This window comes from Xenopus laevis, chromosome 6L (assembly GCF_017654675.1).
Source record: "Xenopus laevis strain J_2021 chromosome 6L, Xenopus_laevis_v10.1, whole genome shotgun sequence".
NCBI classification, from domain to species: Eukaryota; Metazoa; Chordata; class Amphibia; order Anura; family Pipidae; genus Xenopus; species Xenopus laevis.
In genome coordinates this window covers 23,500,816-23,521,060 of record NC_054381.1, presented here as the reverse complement: position 1 = coordinate 23,521,060, position 20,245 = coordinate 23,500,816, and the positions used below count along the sequence as shown (strand labels likewise).

The 20,245-nt window shown below is 38.5% G+C and overlaps 1 protein-coding gene across 5 annotated transcripts in view; it reads right to left on the bottom strand.

Moving 5' to 3' along the window:
- LOC108718775 (MAGUK p55 subfamily member 7) overlaps positions 1-11,635 on the bottom strand; it is a 215,484-nt gene extending 203,849 nt beyond the window's left edge. For 3 of the 5 annotated variants that reach the window (XM_041565831.1, XM_041565832.1, XM_041565833.1), the window contains exon 1: positions 11,438-11,635. The gene's annotated coding sequence lies outside the window, so the exon portion shown is untranslated. The remainder of the gene's footprint in view (positions 1-11,437) is intronic. The other 2 variants (XM_041565834.1, XM_018267208.2) reach the window with 2 other exon arrangements.
- Positions 11,636-20,245: the final 8,610 nt, after the last annotated feature.

Genomic DNA, 20,245 nt, shown 5'->3' with positions numbered 1-20,245 from the left:
CAAATACCATCGTGTGTCTCTACCCTTAGAGAATGTTCATTATTTGTGTGTATACAGTTATACGTAGGAGTGGAAAGCTTCTAGACTATTTACCTATGATCACTAGGGACACAGAGTTACTTATGCCTCAGCTACGGCAAGCAATTGGGCACATTTGTGTAAATGTCAACACTGATGAAATGTGTGCCCACATAATAAGCTGTGCAACAATGCATACCTCATTTTACTGTACAATCTTTACTAAAACAAAAATTTGCTGCCAGCCTTCCTGGCACACATACAGTGCTCCTCTGAGTAAACAAAAAGAGCAAGTGAGAACTCTGCTCCCTTTCAACACAAGTTCTCCAGAAGCTCCCTTGTAGGCAGCGTTCATAATAGTGCTCCTGGCACGAAGTACTAGTCCATTTCTCTGTGGATACCCCTCTCCATAACATTAGCTGTTGGCATGGCTCCTGCATCTGATTCATGAGCAGCTAAAGATATTCTAGCAGGCAAAGTCATCATGGAAACAAGTCTCAAGGGATGCCAAGCTACACGCACTGGCATAAATAGCTGACTCTCTGGTATAGCAAAGTAAAACGGCAACCTTTGTGAAATGGCTGAGGATCAGCCCCTTTCTCTCCCAACAACCTTTGCTCCAAGGGCAATGGCTAAGATGTCAGCTCCCATTCTATCATTATCTTTGCTGATAGGATAGTTTGGATATCTGCTCCCTTTCTAACCCAACAATCTTTGATGCTCGGATAAAGGCTAGTATAACAGCCCCTTTCTTTCCCAACATCCTTTGCTTCAAGGGCAATGGCTAGGATGTCAGCTCCCATTGTTTCTCATTATTTTTGCTGATAGGATAGTTGGGATGTCAGCTCCATATAACACAACATTTACTGCTGCGATAATGGCTAGGATGTCAGCCATTTTCTCTCCCAACAACCTTTGCTCCAAGGGCAATGGCTAGGATGTCAGCTCCCATTCTATCATTATCTTTGCTGATAGGATAGTTTGGATATCTACTCCCTTTCTAACCCAACAACCTTTACTGCTGGGATAATGGCTAGGATGTCCCCTTCCTTTCTCTCCCAGCATCCTTAGCAGACATCCTAGCCATTATTTCAGTGGCACTCATTCTAGAACACAATCCTTTGTTTTTGGGATGATGGCTTCAATAAGTTAACTACAATTCACTCCCTGCTTTCGTTGCTGCTAGGATGATGGCTGGGATGGCAGCTCCTTTTCTCTCCAAAACATCCTTTGCTACTAAGGAATAGTGGACAGGCACTATTTGAATGCCACATTTGTCTTCCGCTGTTACATAAAGCTATATAAGTGAACTAGACTAGGGGTATTTTCTTAGGAATTTTGTTGCCATTTATCTTGAAAAAAAAAAAAAAAAAAAGAAGTCCATTAGGGCAAAGGTATATGCCCTTACCTAATGCAACCTCATCTGTCCCATTAGAAATAAACGAAAAGGCCAGTACAGGTGCCGGTCACACTTTTCCCTCATGAAAACAAGAGCCTCTACTAACTGTCACCTATGCTGGAGTTTTCATGCTTTATGCTTTATCTTGCTTCCTATGTGCTATTGCCCTTTTCGAACAATTATACATCATTACTCGCTGTAACCGGATATAAAAGTCATCTCAGAATCTCATGACTTTTATAAAAAGAAGCTAAAGGCAAAAAAGGCTTCATGAATATTCTATTCACTATCTGCAAAACTACTGCTCATGAGATGGGAAAACATAGTGTATATTAGAAGACACATAAGAGTATAATGCATATTGTACATGAGCGGGTGGGGTGGGGGTATTGGTGTGGCATTTAAATAGAAGAAAACCCAGCAATTAGGTCTAGAATGCATCTGTAGGCCCACTGATGTTGGCATTAAAGAGGTGGTTCACCTTTAAATTATATTTTTGTATGGTGTTGAGAATGAAATATGATTTAGCTTTTTTTTTCAGCAGCTATACAGTTTGCAATTTCTGAAATCTGGATGCTGGGCCCCAAATTACCCTAGCAACCATTAACGGATTTGAATGACAGACTGGAATATGAATAGGAGAGGCCTGAATAGAAAGGTGAGTAATAAAAAGAAGCAATAACAATAAAATTTGCAGCCTTACAGAGCATTTGTTTTTAGATGGGGTCAGTGACCCCACATTTGAAAGCTGGAAAGAAGTCAGAGGAAAAATCCAAATAATTCAAAACTATACAAAAAAGAAAAAACGAAGGCCAATTGAAAAGTTGATTATAGAATTAGCCATTCTATAGCATACCAAAAGTTAATTTAAAGGTAAACCACCCTTTTAAATAATAAACCTGCAGATGAAGATCCTCCACTGTAAACCTTCTGGTACTAATTCTAATTCTAGCTAATTCTAACCCATATTAGAACTAACCTTTATACGTCTCCATGCAGTTCCAGCCTGCATTCCACAAGCTCTTGCTGAATATAGAGGGGTAAAGTTGTTCCGGGTCTAGTAACACATAGCAACCAATCAGCAAGCACCAAACATGAGATGGCAATAATAGAGATGCAATGAATTAAAGTATTTGAGGAATAAGGAGATTTGGTATTTTTTTAAACAAGAGCCAAGCTGGAAAATGTGAGCACAAATACAATTGAACATTTAATACAATGAAATACATGTTTATAAAAAAAAAAAAGTTTTCCTACCCAAGACCATAATGTTGCCAAAAAAGCAAGTGAAATACATGTACACAGGCAAAGCTTAATCTCAGCCAGTGCAGTCAAACAATAACAGTCTGGTCGGCTCATATTTATAATCACAGCATTTGCTTAAAACAACAATGGAAACTCCTGCACTTTCCTAAGTTAATCACCCCCAGGGGGCACACAACCACGCCACAATGTCACCAATGACTACGCTCCTGCCGTGACTTAGTTATGAATGGAACTTTGGCACAGCTGAGAAAAAACACTAGGCAAAAAGGGCACGGCTGCATGGATTAAACTGATACCCCATGAAACAAGCCCAGCAATGGGAAAGCACAGGCACAATGTGCTGTGGGAATCATTTGGTACAAAGGGAAAAAGAGACATATATATTTGCATGTTTTGCCTTACTTATTTGTTTACTGATACATCTAATTTTCAAAGGGTTATGGCTACAGTACACAAAAAGCTTTTCAGACTGAAAAGCAACACAACCTGCATTCTGGAAAGCCTAACAGTAAACAGCCTAACAGTAAAATCCTGAGCATATTTAAAAGAAGACATGAAGACGTGTAAAAAAAAAAAAAAAAAAAAACCAAGAATGTACCAGTGCATCAAACGCATATATAGAAGGATTGTGCCTTAAATACATTGTTTTTCTGGTTACTTTATTGAAAATTGCTGAAAAAAAAACCCTACTAGCCCCGCCCATCTGTTCCACTTCCTGCTGCCTACTTTCCCAGGCTGTGCAGGGGAAACAGCAGCACTCAGCACACTGCACTGTAGGATAGGAACCAATCAGCAGCTAGGCTGACATGATAGGGAACCTGACTTTGCTTGTGTGACTGCAGGGCTGTGATTAGCGCTCCCCCCCTACTGTGCTTCAGGCAGGGACCGTTAGGACACGCCCACAAATCATTTTAAATAGGGACCAGAGAACATCTATGAGCAGCTCCATTTTTAAAGACAATATTAATTTACACCTAAAGGTAAAACCAGCACCATATACATAATTGCCTACAAAATGAGGGTTTTTTAATTCATCCTCCTTTAAGCCAAAGGGCCTTTTTAATACAATATATAACAATATTTTCCCTATTCATAAAAATTGTAATTCTGGGTCTTAAAGTTTTTTTGTGGGTTTTTTTTTTCTTGAAAAATGTTTTTTTTCCCAAAAAGTGCTATTTTTCTTTTCTGCATATCTGTATTAAAAAAATATCAGTGTGAGCTGTCATATTGCTTTCCTTAAATCAAGTGAATATTGAACTAAAACCATTGAAGAATAACAGCATCTATTTTGATCACTAGAGCAAACAGGAAGTGCTCATTCATACATATTTTAAAGGGGCTGTTCATCTTTATATTCGTTTTTAGTATGATGTAGAGAGGGCTACAATTTGCAATTGGTTTTCATTTTTATTATTAGTTATTTAGCTTTTAATTCAGCAGCTCTCCAGTTTGCATTTTAAACAATCTGCATAGAATCTGAATAGAAAGAGGAGTAATAAAAATTAGCAATAACTATACATTTGTAGTCTTTGAGAGCATTTGTTTTTAGCTGGGGTCAGTGACCTCATTTGAAAGTTGGAAAGAGTCAAATAATTCAAATACTATAATAAATAATGAAGACCAATTGAAAAGCTGCTTATAAATAGCCATTCTATAATATACTGAAAGTTACCTAAAAGGTGAACCACCCATTTAAGTACAGGATGTTCTGAGCACTTGATAAAACATTGGTTCCAAAAATGTGAGACCAAGCCCCTGAGAGCCCAAGGCACTACAAGGAGGAAGGCGCTTGAACGAAAGGCAATTTGGGTACATTTTCGGTGGGTGCCCGCTTACTGTGCTGGATATTCCTGAAACTATATCATGGTGACATCTATAACAGGGCTTTTATATGTTACATTATGACAACACAGGGGCCTGACCACCAGAGAGACTGTCCCGGAATCCAAGAGGTCTGAAGATGCCTGCACTAAAATATAATCTTTATGCTTTACTAATAAATGGAAGAGAACCCCCTATTTAATAAATTCTAGTTATCTATAAACAATTGCCCCAGCTGCTAAATTGAATATATATATATATATATATATATATATATATATATATATATATATATATATATATATATATATATATATATATATATATATATATAGGTTTATATAAAGCTTTAACCTTTACTATGTTGAAAGGAAAGAAAACAGACACGCTCCACCTGGAAAGAGAACAACCAGAGTAACCTCATGGGGGACATATTCCTTCCTGACCCAAAAACTGGCAAGTGTACAAGTCCCTGTAATATAACCCAGCATGGCAGCGATTGTCACTACTCTACGGAGGAAGTGAGTAAACAGAATATTCTAAGAGATCAACGATATCCAAGATTTTTCATGTGATTGGTCATTTATCCATAATTTAATGTGTTTGGGTCCAGAGTACTGTACAAGTATGGGATCTGTAATCTGGAAACTCCCTGATTACGGGAATATACTCCATTTTATCAAAATAATTCATTTTTAAATATGATTTCCTTTTGCTTTGTAATAATAAAATAGCACATTGTACTTGAACCAAACTGAGATAAAATTAATCTTTACTGGAGACAAAACAAGCCTATTGGGTTTATATAGGGGATTATTTATCAACGTTTGAATTTTTTCAGACCTCAAATGAATTCACAACTTGAATGGTTTCTAATTTAAGAAAAAACTTGAATGGACAAAAAAAAACTCAAATCAGTGTAGTTGGGGTGAAAAACTCGAATACTCTGATTGAGTTTTAGACAAAAAAAAAACTTGAATCCCTCAAACGGATTTGATCATGAAATGGTTCAAGGGACCTCTGCCATTGACTTCTACATGACCTCAACAGGTTTAAGATGGTTTATTTTCAGATTCAAGCTATTTCCATTATCGGGGTATAATAAATAATAAATAATAATAATAAATGTTTTTTTTTGTTTTTACCCAAATTTTGACTGAAAAATACCCTCGAAAAGCCAACAACCTTTGATAAATGACCCCCTTAATTTTGAAATGATTTTCTAGTAGACTTAAGGTATGGTCATCCAAATTACAAAAAGATCAGTTATCCAGAAAACCCCAGGTCCTGAGCATTCTGGATAACAGGTCCCATACCCGTCTATTCTAATGTCCTACAAAGAACCATCGCACCCCTTAGGCACCTCTAAGTCACTTGATTGGTCCATCAATCCAGACCTCTAGCTGCACTGCCACATGCTAGGTAAATGCATGTGCAAGGTAACAAATATAAAATCCTCATATAAGGAACACATAGAGACCTATAAATACCAAACGAGAGAGCTTACAGACCTCCGATGACCTCTCAGTGTTACAAATACCCTTGGATTCTATGTTAGAAGTCTGTGGTCCCTGGGGCATATTAATCAATGTATGTGGTGCTGTGCATTCAAGGATATACCACTCATTTAACATGCTGAGACTGTGGGGCCCTTTGTAACAAGGATGCAATGAGCTGCTGCAGATTGTCGAGACACTGTCTTCATATTTTAACAACCAGTCCTTTGAAAAAGAAAACACCTGTGAAAACATAGATTTAGGGACCTATTCACATAAGAGTGCTTTTTTTAAAAGGCAAGTGCACTGTGCAGTTTAAGGGTAGAACTCCACAATCGTTTTTCATCGAATCGACGCCTAGCGAAAAAACGCACGCAGCAAGTCGAATTATTCTGTTTTGACAGATTATTTCTGCTCCTATGAGCAAAGGGGAGGCCCATTTATTAAAGGTCCAATTTAAGTGGTGTTATAGCTTTTTGAAACCACGATTATTTATTGTAAAATCATAAATGCCATGAAAGTTACTTAAAGATCCGAATATAAAAACGTATGGATTAAAATAAGTGCAGGAAAAAATATGAATCTCTCTAAAACCTTTAAAATTTTTATTTTTTTCAAATAAGAACTAGCCGCAAAAAAATCTGAAACCCTCTAACAGTCTGAACGGCTAAAAAAATCCAATAGGATCAGTGCAGCTCCGATTAACTTCTATGCTGCTTTTATTTGGTGACATTTTGTATTAGAGTTTTTCGTGGTTTTTACTGGGGATGCAACGAATCCACTATTTTGGATTCGGCCGAACCCCTGAATCCTTCACGAAAAATTTGGTTGAATACCGAACCGAATCCTAATTAGGGGTGGGAAGGGGAAAACATTTTTTAACTCCTTGTTTTGTGACAAAATGTCAAGGGATTTCCCTCCCCGTCCCTAATTTGCATATGCAAATTAGGATTTGGTTCGGCCGAGAAGAGGGATTCGGCCGAATCTGAATCCTGCTGAAAAAGGCCGAATCCTAGCCCAATCTCGAACCAAATCCTGGATTCAGTGCATTCCTTGTTTTTACACTTAAAGGAGAAGGAAAGCTACCGAAGCATTTTTTTGCCAATAGATTAGCCACAGTAGTGCAAGCTATAACACTATATTTATTCTGCAGAATGCTTTACCATACCTGAGTAAACAGCTCTAGAATTCTCTGTATGTTTAGGATAGCAGCTGCCATATTTGCTTGGTGTGACATCACTTCCTGAGTCTCTCCCTGCTCACTCATAGCTCTGGGCTCAGATTACAGCAGAGGCGCAAACTGAGCATGCTCAAGCCCTAGCCCTGGAGGTTTATGCTGAAAACAGGAATTCTGATACAGAAGCCCATGAGTACACAATAGAAGGAAAGAAATGTAGTGTTTCTTTTGACAGAGGACTCTGTCAAGCAGCATTACTTTGAGGGTTTGCTGGTGTATTTATACAGACATTTCTGATAAAGCTTATTTAGTTTTAGCCTTTCCTTCTCCTTTAACGTTTAATGATCCTGTCGCTGGTGTTTCAGTCTGGCAGCTCAGTAATTCAGGTGCAGAAAACGGTTCCAATTTTGCAACAATTAGTTGATACATTTCTCAGCAGCATCTCTGGAGTATTAGCAACTATTGCATCAATTCTAACAACTGCCTTTAATGAAACTCAGTGATTCTGCAAAGAAGGTAAGAATTGTATCAACTAATCAAAGGTGGAATTTTTAGATCTTTGTCAGCTTCTTTTTTTTTGCTAATACCTCGAATGAACTCAAAACTCAAATTTTCTCTAATTTAAGAAAAAACTCGAAATACTGTAATACGTGAAGTCGGCATTAACAACCCGAAAATTCAAATTGAAAAAACTCGGATAGCGCAAATTGATTGAGTTATCGAGCAAAACCCACCAAAAAAAAACACATATTTACTACTGAAAATAGCAGGTGACAAAAAAAAAATCATGATGGGGGGGGGGGATCATGAATTTTTTTTGTCCCCTGCTATTTTCAATAGCCATTTCCATGAGTGTCCAAGTACCGAATTCACTAATAAAAGAGTGATCCTGTGAGATCAGTGAAAGTACAGTAAACACTAAAGCATTTACATGACAAAGGCCATTACAGTTGACAAATCACAAGCAGCCTTTGTTAAATTACCAGACATTCAAATGCACCAGAAAATAATCCTCCTCAAATCCAGCTGGCCAACGGGGATACCAACATGGGTCTGGCTTCCCCTGAGAGATCTGTGCTCATCTCCAAATCAGAGCTGGGAGGCAGCTGCAGGCAAATATAATCTCACCCTACGTCTCTACATACCGATTATCGTGCCAGCCTTAGCACATAAAGAGCAGAGGCAGTGTATCTGCATATATGAAAGAAAACACCTATACAAGATGCAACCTCACTGCTGCTGGTGGTGCTCCAATATACACCTCCAATGCACTATCCTTAGCATTAACCTTACATGAACTCATATTGCTCAAACACAGCTGCCTTTTAAAGGACCAGTAACATCAATTTTTTTTCTCTAAAATTCATTAGTATAGACTGAAAAAAAACCACAAAGACTAATTAAACTTTTAAATCGCTAAGTCTTTATTAAGAAATAACTTACCAAAACTCTGCTTGTGTCCTCTTCAGAAAAGGGCGATAGGGCGATGATCCATCATGCGGCACTCCCTGGCTATCTCCTATAAGGAAGGCAGGGAGGAGAAATCGAGCGCTGCGAGATGGATCCATAGATCGCCTTTTCTGAAGAGGAGTGCAAGTGGAGTTTCGGTAAGTTATTTATTAATACAGACTTAAGGTGGCCATAGACGCACAGATAATATCGTGAGAAACAAATTTTTTGTACGATATTCGGTGCATGTATGATGGAAAAAGAGCCGACCGATATCGGCAGAAGACTTGGATATTGGTCGGCTCGTCGATCGGGCTGGATGGAAAATTTTGATCGGGTGCCTTGAAGGGACCTGAACATCGGCCATTGTTAGTGATGAATCGTAGAATTCTATTGTTTCTATCTGTATATCTGACGATTCAGCTCTACACGTGTGTATTGAAACGAACGATCTTTCTTGGAAAGATCGTTTCCAAGAAAGATCGTAATTGTTACGTCTACGGCCACCTTAAGGTGCAACAATTCTAGGACTCACAGAGAAAAAGTTTTGGGTAGAAAGAGTGGGATTTATAATTATCATAAACACATGATATGGTAGGATATGGATTTACAGGTATGGGGTCTGTTATCCAGAATGCTCATGGGGGTTTTTCCGAATAACAGATCTTTCTGCAATTAGGATCATCATACCTTATGTCTACTAGAAAACCATGTAAACATTAAGGGGGTTATTTATCAAAGGTCACGTTTTAGAGGTTTTTTATACCTCAAATGAACTCACAACTCAAACGTTTTTTAATGCATATAAAAAAACTCAATTGTAAAGAATTGAATCGGTAAATTTGCGGTGAAAAACTTGTATTAATTGAGTTTTCTGCTAAAAAAAACCTAGATATCGCTCAAATTATTCGAGCGAAACCCACCGAAAAAAACCCCCGTACATCATGAAGGCTACAAACATCTTAAGATGGTTGAAATGACCTCTACCATTGACTTCTACATGACCTGGAGTATTTTCTGATTTGAGCTCGTTTTTCTAAACACTATATGAGACCTGTACAGCCAATAACGTTATTATAAACATTGTATGAGACCTATATCACACTGTATAAGACCTTTAAAGCAAATACTATAACACAATACTCATTGAGGTATGACTGGAAGCACTGTCATTTTCTAAATGGTATGAAACAAGTGAGGCTGATAAGGATCACCATCAAAACTGCATGAGAACATTAGGGCTGTTGTCACTATATTCTGTATGATATATAGGCAGCAGCAATACAGTATTATTCTAACTGCATGAGACCTCTCTAGTGTTATTACCCAAGCAATGCTGTAGCTATTATTATTATTATTATCAATATTATTATCAATAGGATATTGTGATAGGATATTTTAGAAGTGCTGAGAGTATTATTATCCATAGTGCATTAGAGCATTATAGCTCAGAGCATTAATATTACGCAGACTGTATAAAACCCTGTACAGATGCTACTATTACTATTATACATACAGTATGAGACATATACAGGCAACATCCTTAGCCAAACCGTTAAAGGCCTATATGAATGGTAGCATTATTATCCATTCTGTATTAGACACATACATTAGACGAGGCAAATTGTACAAGACAAAGCAGTGTTATTATATAGATTGTAAACACATACAATCAGATATGACGATCCAAACATTATGAGGCAAACATGGCTGATAGGATTGTTGTTTGTGTGTTGTATATACAGCAGATAATGATTACAGCTATGGGAACGGTTATTCAGAATGCTTGTGACCTGGGGTTTTCCAGATAATGGAACTTTTCTGTAATTCTGATCTTCATACGACTAAAAAAGAAAAATCAATTAAACATTAAATAAACCCGATAGGCTGATTTTGCTTCCAATAAGGATTAATTATATCCTAGTTGGGATCAAGTACAAGCTACTGTTTTATTATTACAGATAAAAAGGAAATCATTTTTGAAAATTTGGATTATTTGGATAAAATTAAATCTATGGGAGATGGCCTTCCCATTATTCGGACCTTTTCCTGATAACAGAACCCATGGCTATATAAACATTATGTAATCTAAACTATATAAAGCAAACTAAGGGAGTTCTTATCAAAACCTATAAGACATGTATAGTTGGTAGCATTACTATAACGTATACAAGTGATATCATTACTGTTGCCCATACTGTATGAGGAATGTACTGCTGATATAATAACTGTACTTTATTATTATTATAATCCCTACTGTACAAGTACTATATAGTTGAGAGCTAATGTAATATCCTGTAAATTGGAGGCTATATATAGTAAATGAAGTAAAGTATAAAGGATATTGTAAAACATCACTTATAACTGATGACATCACTAAGAACTGTTTAAAGGGATTTAATTTACAGGATCTTCATGGCTTTTGTTATATAGCACAGGCATGGGATCTGTTAAACATAAACCCATTATCGATAAATACTACAATGCCATTTTCTTAAAGCATGCTCTTCCCAATCATGGAATTCCCCCTTATCCGGAAGGCCAGGTAACAATGATTCCGGATAACAGATCCCATGGCTGTGCTATTCCTATGCAGCCTGTAGGGCTATTAACATGAATTATTGTCCATAACGAGCTGCCCCGTGCTGTCTGTAGTGTAGCAGCGATGCACAGAATGTATGAGCCATTACATTGAAATGAATGTGAAGCAGACACAGGGTTGAGATAAGGTAATCGATCCCTCACGCCTCTATACTCCCCGGGATACAGAGAACCTGACACTTTCACCCCTGCCCCTTTATAAGCCGCAACCTCGTTAACTCATCGGGAAGCCAGATTCCACCGAGCGCCGCCAATCCCCAGCCAGGAGCCCGCGACAGAACACAATCACAAACCGCAGCTCACACGGACACCAACACACACGCAGCGTCACTCCCTCTGTTCCGCCCACCTGTCGTGTCACCGCCAACAACAACACGCCCTTTACTCAAGGCCGCACCCTCTGTACTGCGCTACTCGCTGGTCTCCAAGGCCACGCCCACTCGCAACGTCACGGCGCCCTTGCCTATGTTCTCTGGTTACAGAACCATCTAAAGCTGAGTTGCAAGGTCTAGGTGTGTGGGAGCAGGTCAGGTTTCACCTGGTGCCCGGGTGATGATACCACGCCTCAATCGCGTAATATTGTGACGAAATAAACGTGTATTCGTAGTTCTGCGTCACACAATACCGGGAAATAAACAATTTCAAAGGGAAAGCACGACATTCAGTGATATCACATGAGTATAGATAATACAGTGAATAAAGTACCCCATCTTGTAAAATATTAGGATATTATAAGTTACCGAGGAGTTTCATGACCATATAAAACATGAGGCTGAAGGCTGAGTGTTTTTATACAGGTCATGGAACTCCGAGGTGACTTCTAATATCCTCATATTTTGCAACTGGTGAGACTTTATTTATTATAATACACAAGTTTTAGTGAGTCATGTGACAGAAATGACATCAGAACTATAACTGATGACATTAGATGACATTAGAACTCACCGTTTATAAGGATATCATTTACAAGATATTTATGGCTTTTGTGTATTATCAACCGGTACTGGTAATGTGGAGTGGTATTAAATAACATTTTAGCGTTTACCAGCGTTTATCCTATAGGGAAAAGTGGACCCCTATTAGCCTTGGTGCAAAACTGGGTACAACTAGGGTTGCCAGCTTTTCTGGAAAAAAATACAGCTCTTCCTATAATTTTGTGGTTTTTTTCCTATAAATAACGTTGGCATCAAGCAACATTTTTACCAGCCAGGCCAGTAAAATACCGGCCAGGTGGCAACCCTAGGTACAGCTCAATCCACGGCCCACAGATGATAAGATGTACAAGTACCTAAAACTAGAGGGGGGCGGGCTCTGGCGCAGGACGCGCAGCCAGATATCTGAGAGATATTTCACAACACTACAGCAAAATTCTAAGGGTATTTAAAGGGACTTCAGTACTGCGTTCATTGCCCGTTATTTAGTTCGTCTTTGTGAGTTCCTGGGTGCGTTCCTGTTATTGTCTTGTATCTGATTCTTGTTTTGACCCCTGCCTGCCTGACTAATCTGACTTCCGTGATCCTGACCCCTGCCTAGTAACCGACTATTCTGAAATCTGTATTCCGACCCGTGCCCCTCTGCTCGTCCAGAACCCTTAGCTTGTCTCCTCTCTTTATAACACCTGGTGGCATCCAATTAGGCGAGGGTTCCTCCCGAAGTGAAGCTGTTAAAGGCAGAAGCAAGAGCTGAGACCAGGGAGCCTAGCATTGGTTCTGGATTTTGGGTGCCGATAAGGACACTGATATGAGGCTAGATATATAGTCAGTTACCCAGCTGCCCCCAGTCATGTCACTTGTGCTCTGATAAACTTCAGTCACTCTTTACTGCTGTACTGCAAGTTGGGGTGATATCACCCCCCTCCTCCCCCCCCCCAGCAGCCTAACAACAGACCAATGGGAAGGTAACCAGATCTAAGAACAGCACTCAATAGTAAAAATCAAGGTCCCACTGCAACACATTCAGTTACATTAAGTAGGAGAAACAACAGCCTGCCAGATAGCAGTTCCATCCTAAAGTGCTGGCTCTTTCTGAAACCACGGGATCAGGCAAAATGACCTGAGATGGCACCTACACACCAATATTATAAATAAAAAAAAATACACTTGCTGGATCAGGAGTTCAATTTTATATTGTAGGTGAATTATTTTCAGTGTAAACAGCGTCATTTAGAAATAAAACTACACCATAAAAATCATGACAGAATCCCTTTAACAAAAATGTCACAAAGTTATCAAAAAGTATTTTGATATAGTTTTACTTTAAAATGACCCTTATAATGCTTAAACCACCAATGTGATTTTGAGGAAGAGAATGGTACAGGATGATAACATGTTCTTATTTTAGCTCTGTGTAGGTGACATAATTTCACATAAAAGTATTTCTGGTATCCCAGAGACTCATACCATATGTAGCTTTTACAGACTAGGCATTAGTAAAGTGATAACCTTCTGACATGAAAGGGGCAAGATTTAAAGCTTAGTCAGGAAGGGTACATAGAGGTTGTAATGCTGTCTAAAAACCAGGGGAGTTGAATTAACACTTATCCTTTCCTTTCAGAAAAAAAACTGCATTCTTGGAGTTATACATGGGCAGTAAATATTATTCTTCATTTTTTATAGCACTATAAATTGGTTTGAGTACTTTCACTTCTGAGGAAATGTATATACATTACTACAGAAGGATTATAAGTATAAAGAGGAGATATATTATAGATATTATACACTGACAGTCTCCAGATATAAACAACATTTTGTGGACTTCCTCTCTCAAAGCAGTTCAAATATCTTCCTCCCATTGGCTTGATTTTAACTTCTTGTCTTCTAATATAGAAAGGACAAAGCAAGATCTAGAAAAACATGCCAAAAGATGAAAAAATGTCATATAGCATTTGCCACTTTTTTTAAATACCACTCAGTACTAAGTCGATCCCCACCCAAAGAAATAAAATAAATGTAATAAACATGTAATTCTAAGCACTGTTTCGTTTTTATTTAAAGGAGAACTAAAGCCTTAAAATGCAAATGGATATAATTGCTGTTTCTTTTATCCTGAACTTTTTTGTACGGTTATTGGACTTGTTGTAGAATGCTGGGAACCTGGGGTTTTCCGGATAGGGGATCTTTCTTTAATTTGGATCTCCATACCTTAAGTCTAATTAAAAATAATTTAAATATGAAATAAACCTGATAGGATTATTTTGCCTCCAATAAGGATTAATTATATCTTAGTTGGAATCAAGTACAAGGTATTGCTTTATTATTACAGAGAAAAAGGAAATCATGTTTAAAAATTTGAGTTATTTGATTATAATGGAGTCTATGGAAGATGGCTTTTCCGTAATTCAGAGCTTTCTGGATAACGAGTTTCCGGATAACAGATCCCACACCTATACCAGCAGAGAGGTTCGGCAGTTCTGTAACAGCCACAATCCAGGCCTTCAAGATTGTCAACTGGAGCTTGCCGTATTTGAACTTTTGGCATGTCGGTGACACTGCACATGTTCAGTGTCCTCTGGCTCTTCTCATCAGAAATCAAGCAGAAAATGAGGTTATATCTGTCAAAAAGTTATTGCTGCAGGGCTGATTATTATAATCTGACGCAGACTGCAATGATTTCTGAGCTGCCAAATAACATGTATATAAAAAAATTACTAATCAGCCTTGTATTGTGAATTTGATACACTGTACATATACAGTATACTGTGAGCCAGCACCTGAACTGACAGCAGCCCAGAGCATGATCTTTGAATCAGCAGAAAAGGAGCTGAAGAGATACTGGGGGCATATTCAGATTCATAGATCTTCACTATTAATAGACTGTGGTCGCCACGAGCTGGTAACGAAACCAATATCATATTTTGCAGCATTTCTAACCTACTTCTATGTTCAGCTTTAGCTCTCCTTTTACCAACAATTTGCAATGGTTTTACAGTTATTTATATAGGTAATTGCTATTAAAAGCAGCATCTGCCTGACCATTTGTATTCTCTGCAATTCTGAAACAACGTTGCACAAACTATTAACATAATAGGGGTTTATTTCTGATAATTCTGCCTTTATAAATCCATTTAGTGGCTGGTTTTAAGAGAGTTATAACACAGTACGAGGGCTAAGGAAGGCTATAAGGAAGGCACTGAGAAAATATTGAAAATTTCATAGAAACTAGGGATGATAATAATTCAACCTGCTGATCCCAATAAAGGAAATACAGAGGGGAGAAAATAAGATATTGTGGTGGAGCTTCCAACCTTGCAGATTATGAAATTAACCCCAAAACTTTTAAAATTGAGGCAAATGGGTGATTTAACCCATCATGTTTAATCACCCTTAAAAAATTACAAAAATGCAGCCAAATGATTCCTATGCAAGTACCCAGGTGCATTTGTATGATCCGAGCCACTTCCTTATAAAAGTTGCCTTTAGGGGATTATTTATTAAACCACAAAAATGTGAACCAAAAATTTATCTGGTCGGGCTTTTTGGGACAGAAACTTGAATTTTTCGAGATGTATTATACCCCAATGCTGCAAAAAGCGTGAATCCGAAAATCCGCCATCTCAGACCTGTCAAGGTCCTGTATAAGTCAATGGGACAAGGCACCTTACTGAAAGTTATCATGCTCTGCACTGGGTTTAGCCGAATAAATATGGGGGTTTTCTGGCAAAACCCCCCTAAAATTTTGCAATTTGTGGGAAAAAAAATTTCCAATCTGATTTATTTGAGTTATATTATTAATAAATAAGGCAAAATCAGGCAAGGGAGTTTGGTTGAGCTTATTTTATTTTAATTATGAGATAAATTCAGGTTTTAGTAAATAACCACCCATAGAGTTGACCAAGTGATACCAAAGCTGGGCAAAATGAGCTTTGGCACCCAAGGCAAGGATGGCAAGGATGGTTTGCTAACACGAAACGAGTAAGGCTATGGATGCAATAAACTACTTTTCATATTGAAAACCTTTGCCTGGAGAAAGTCTGCCTTTTTGAGTGCCCACTTCAAAGAATATTTGATTTTAACAGTTAGAAAACAAGCAAATATCTCATTGGTTCCTAGGCCCACTGCCATTTGTTGCCCCTGTCCAGGCCTCTACTGGAAATCTGTGGGTTCTGCCAAATGCCAGAGGGGTTTTGGTAAAAAAGTGACTATTAAGTGGGCTGGTGGAGGCTGTTTGGGCCTCTGTGTACTTCTGATGCCAGGGCCTATTTTGAATCCCAGTCCAGGCCTGCCCCTGTCCCCTCCGCTTTTATTTGTGCAAATTTTCATCGGGACCAGCGCAATGGGGAATTGGCACACAGGAAATTTAAAAAACGATTGTATCTCCTGCGGATCCCCAGTGTTTTTGAACCAATGTGGGTGTGGTTGGGCAGCATGCCACCCCCTAAAATGCTGCTGCCCTAGGCCCGGGTCTTAGTGGCCTTTCCACAAATCCGGGCCTACCAGTTATGCTTCACTGTAGTAGTAGTGTGGTTTGTATCCTTGTTTTCCACTGATACCTTGGCCTTATGCTGGGATTTTTTTTGTGTAATAGAAATCCATTTTGTTTTGCTGGCTGCTCAGTGTTCACCTCTCTTTGGTCTTCAAACAAAAAGCAGCAAAGATATTTTCATGGTAAAACGTACTGGATTTCTGCAGCATAACTGTTGATCACAAATTGTTTCTGCTAACTGAAATAACCTTCAAAGACAAGTGAATGGCAAAAGTAAAGAAACAGAAAAACGAGGTAATGTGCATCTAAGCGTTCCATGATCCATGATTAGATTATCCTTTGTGCTTTGTCTGTTAAACAGCTTGATTGTTACTCTATCTATGGGGAAATGAGATTAGTACAATAGAATTTGGGTAATGGGTATGTGTCCTAGGATGTGAATAAATTGAATTCTGTTATGTACATTGCAAGATAATGAATGGCAGAACTGAAATATAGATGCCGCATTATGATTCAGGTTTTGTCATTGACATTCAGACTGCTAAACAGTACTTAAAGGGGCCGTACACCTTTGAGTTAACTTTTATCATGATGTAGAGAGTGATATTCTGAAACAACTTGCAACTGATTTTCATTTGTTATTATTTGTGTTTTTTTGAGTTATTTAGCTGGAAAAGAAAACCTGAAAAGAAAGAGGAGTAATCAAAAGTAGCAGTAATACATGTGTAGCCTTACAGAGCATTTGTTATTAGATGGCACCAGTGACCCCTATTTCAAGTGACCCCTATTTCAAAATGTTGCAAGGAGGCAAGATGGCAGTTGTAGGACAAGACTATAACAATAACACTGTTGGCCAACCTGTAATCCTTCATTTGTTGTTAAAATACAGTTTCCAATAAAAACAAGGCCTTATACAAGCAGGGTATATTTAGTTTTCTTTGATTAAAGCATTAAAATGACTCCCTCGCCATTTCTGCAACATTTACCACATCTTATATGTACAGTTATGGGACCTGTTATCCAGAATGCTCGGAAGTTTTTTCGGATAAGGGATCTTTCTGTAATTTGGATCTTCATACCTTACGTCTACTAGAAAATCATATAAACATTAAATAAACCCAATAGGCTGGTTTTTGCTTCCAATAAGGATTAATTATATCGTAGTTGGGATCAAGTACAAGCTACTGTTTTATTATTACAGAGAAAAAGGAAATCATTTTTAAATATTTGGATTATTTGGATAAAATGGAGTCTATGGGAGATAGGCATTCCATAATTTGGGGCATTCCATAATTCGAGTTTCCAGATAACGGGTCCCATACCTGTATAAGCAACATGGCCAAAGTTTATAATGCAGCCCAGTACAAGGTACAATGACACTGCCCCCGTCTTTCACTGGCAACCCTTATACAGTGCTAAATCATTGAGTACAGGTATGGGACCTGTTATCCAGAATGCTCAGGATAAGGGATCATTCCATAATTTGGATCTCCATACCTTAAGTCTGCTAAAAAAAATCACTTAAACATAAGATAAGCACATTTGGGATCAAGTACCATGTACTGTTTTATTATTACTGAAAAAAAAGAAATAATTAAAAAAAAATTTAATTATTTGATTAAAATGGAGTCTATGGGACATGACCATCCGGTAATTTGGAGCTTCCTGTATAAGAGGTCCCAGATTTTGGATCCCATACCTGTACTACGCATCACACCCAGAAGGTCTAGCCCAGTGATCCCCAACCAGTAGCTCGTGAGCAACATGTTGGTCTCCAACCCCCTGAATGTTGCTCTCAGTGGCCTCAAAGCAGGTGCTTATTTTTGAATTCCAGACTTGGTTGTACAAAAACCAGGTGCACTGCCAAACAGATCCTCAATGTAGGTTGACAATCCACATAGGGGCTTCCAAATGGCCAATCACAGCACTTTTTGGCACCCCAAGAACATTTTTCATGCTTGTGTTGCTCCCCAACTCCTTTTTACTTCTAAATGTTGCTCACGGTTCAAAAGGTTGGGGATCCCTGGTCTAGACATTCTGCCATGTTTTTCCTGCAGGTTACCTTTTCCTTTAAACTGAACTAAATACTTATTTTTAAGGGCTGGGACACACTGGGCGATTTGGGGAGATTTATTCGCCTGTCGACTGTCTCCGAATGCCTCCCCTCGCTCTGCGCCTGGATAAAATGAAAAGTCGCCGGCGCTAATCATGCACGGCGATTCATTTTCCGAAGTCGCCCGAAGTTGCCTCACGAGGCAACTTTGGGCGACTTTGGAAAACAAATCGCCGCGTGTGATTAGCGCAGGCGATTTTTCATTTTAGCCAGGCGCAGAGCGAAGATTCGGGGAAGATTGGTTGCGGCGATTATTCGCCAGGTGACTAAATCTCCCCGAATCGCCCAGTGTGTCCCAGCCCTAAATGTAGTCCATAAAACGGCTCAGCACAGTATAGACGTTACATCTCTGCTGAGCTGAGTGAATTCCCCAGTAGCATCCTTGCTCCCATTCTATGACATCTGGCTGGAATAGAAGAGAATGTGAATGCTCACGCTGATGGCTATTAACTTTCTCATCTCTCTCTCTTTTTATCTTGATCAGCCCCCGCTGGGTAACACTTCTTCCCTTTCAATAGAGATATGAGAAAGATGATATAAATTCCTAAACAATGCCGGGCGACTGATTAAAGGGAATCCGTCATCTTTTTATGAGAGAAAACAATTTTTGTTTTCTGATTAAAATCAGCAGCCTGCATTTTATAAGAGATTTTTTTTTAATATTGTATATCTGCAGCACAAATCAGGCATTGCTGTTGTTCTAATAACCTCCTACCTATTGTCTGCATATAGTGCCCCCTTCCTACTAACATCTTGTGCTTCTTTGGTAAAATATCTAGTTATTTCTGTTCGTGGGCCCCCTTAGGGCCAAGGGCCCAAACATAATGAACGTTTACTTAAAACAAACATTTTATTAGACAACATTCTCTCATTGTAATTTGTTTTTACATGTAATTACTTGTAACCAATATCCACTCCCACAATCCACACCCAGGTGTTTTCCAAATAACAAACAGCCAGACAAACAAGTTGATTGCCTTAAAATTCAGGTAGTGTTTTAATAGAATCCCTTCCATTCCAATGTGAAAGGGCAAGACTGGCAGAAGCAGACGTTCAAGCTAGTATTTCTCTGACATGAAGGATTTTATTATACAGGGATCATTGTCTGGTGAATGTCACAGCACAGCATCAAAGGGCAGCATCATTATTTTATACAGGAGAAAGGAGGATGCTAAAGAACTGGCTTTAGAAGAGCACATTATTGGGTCTATTTATCATGCTGGGTTAAAAGTGGAGTGATGTTGTTCATAGCAACCAATCATATCTTTACATTTGTTTTCTAACTGTTGATATCTAATTCGTGATTGTGATCAACAGTAATGCTTCATTCCACTTTTTACACAGCACGATAACTAGGCTCCTATGTATCAATGACATATTGTACATTATATAAGAACAAACATGGGCTATTCAGATTGAAGTTGAGTGTAGCGATTGTATAGAGAGATTGTTGCCTTCAGGACCCAGGTACTTTTCCTCCTGGT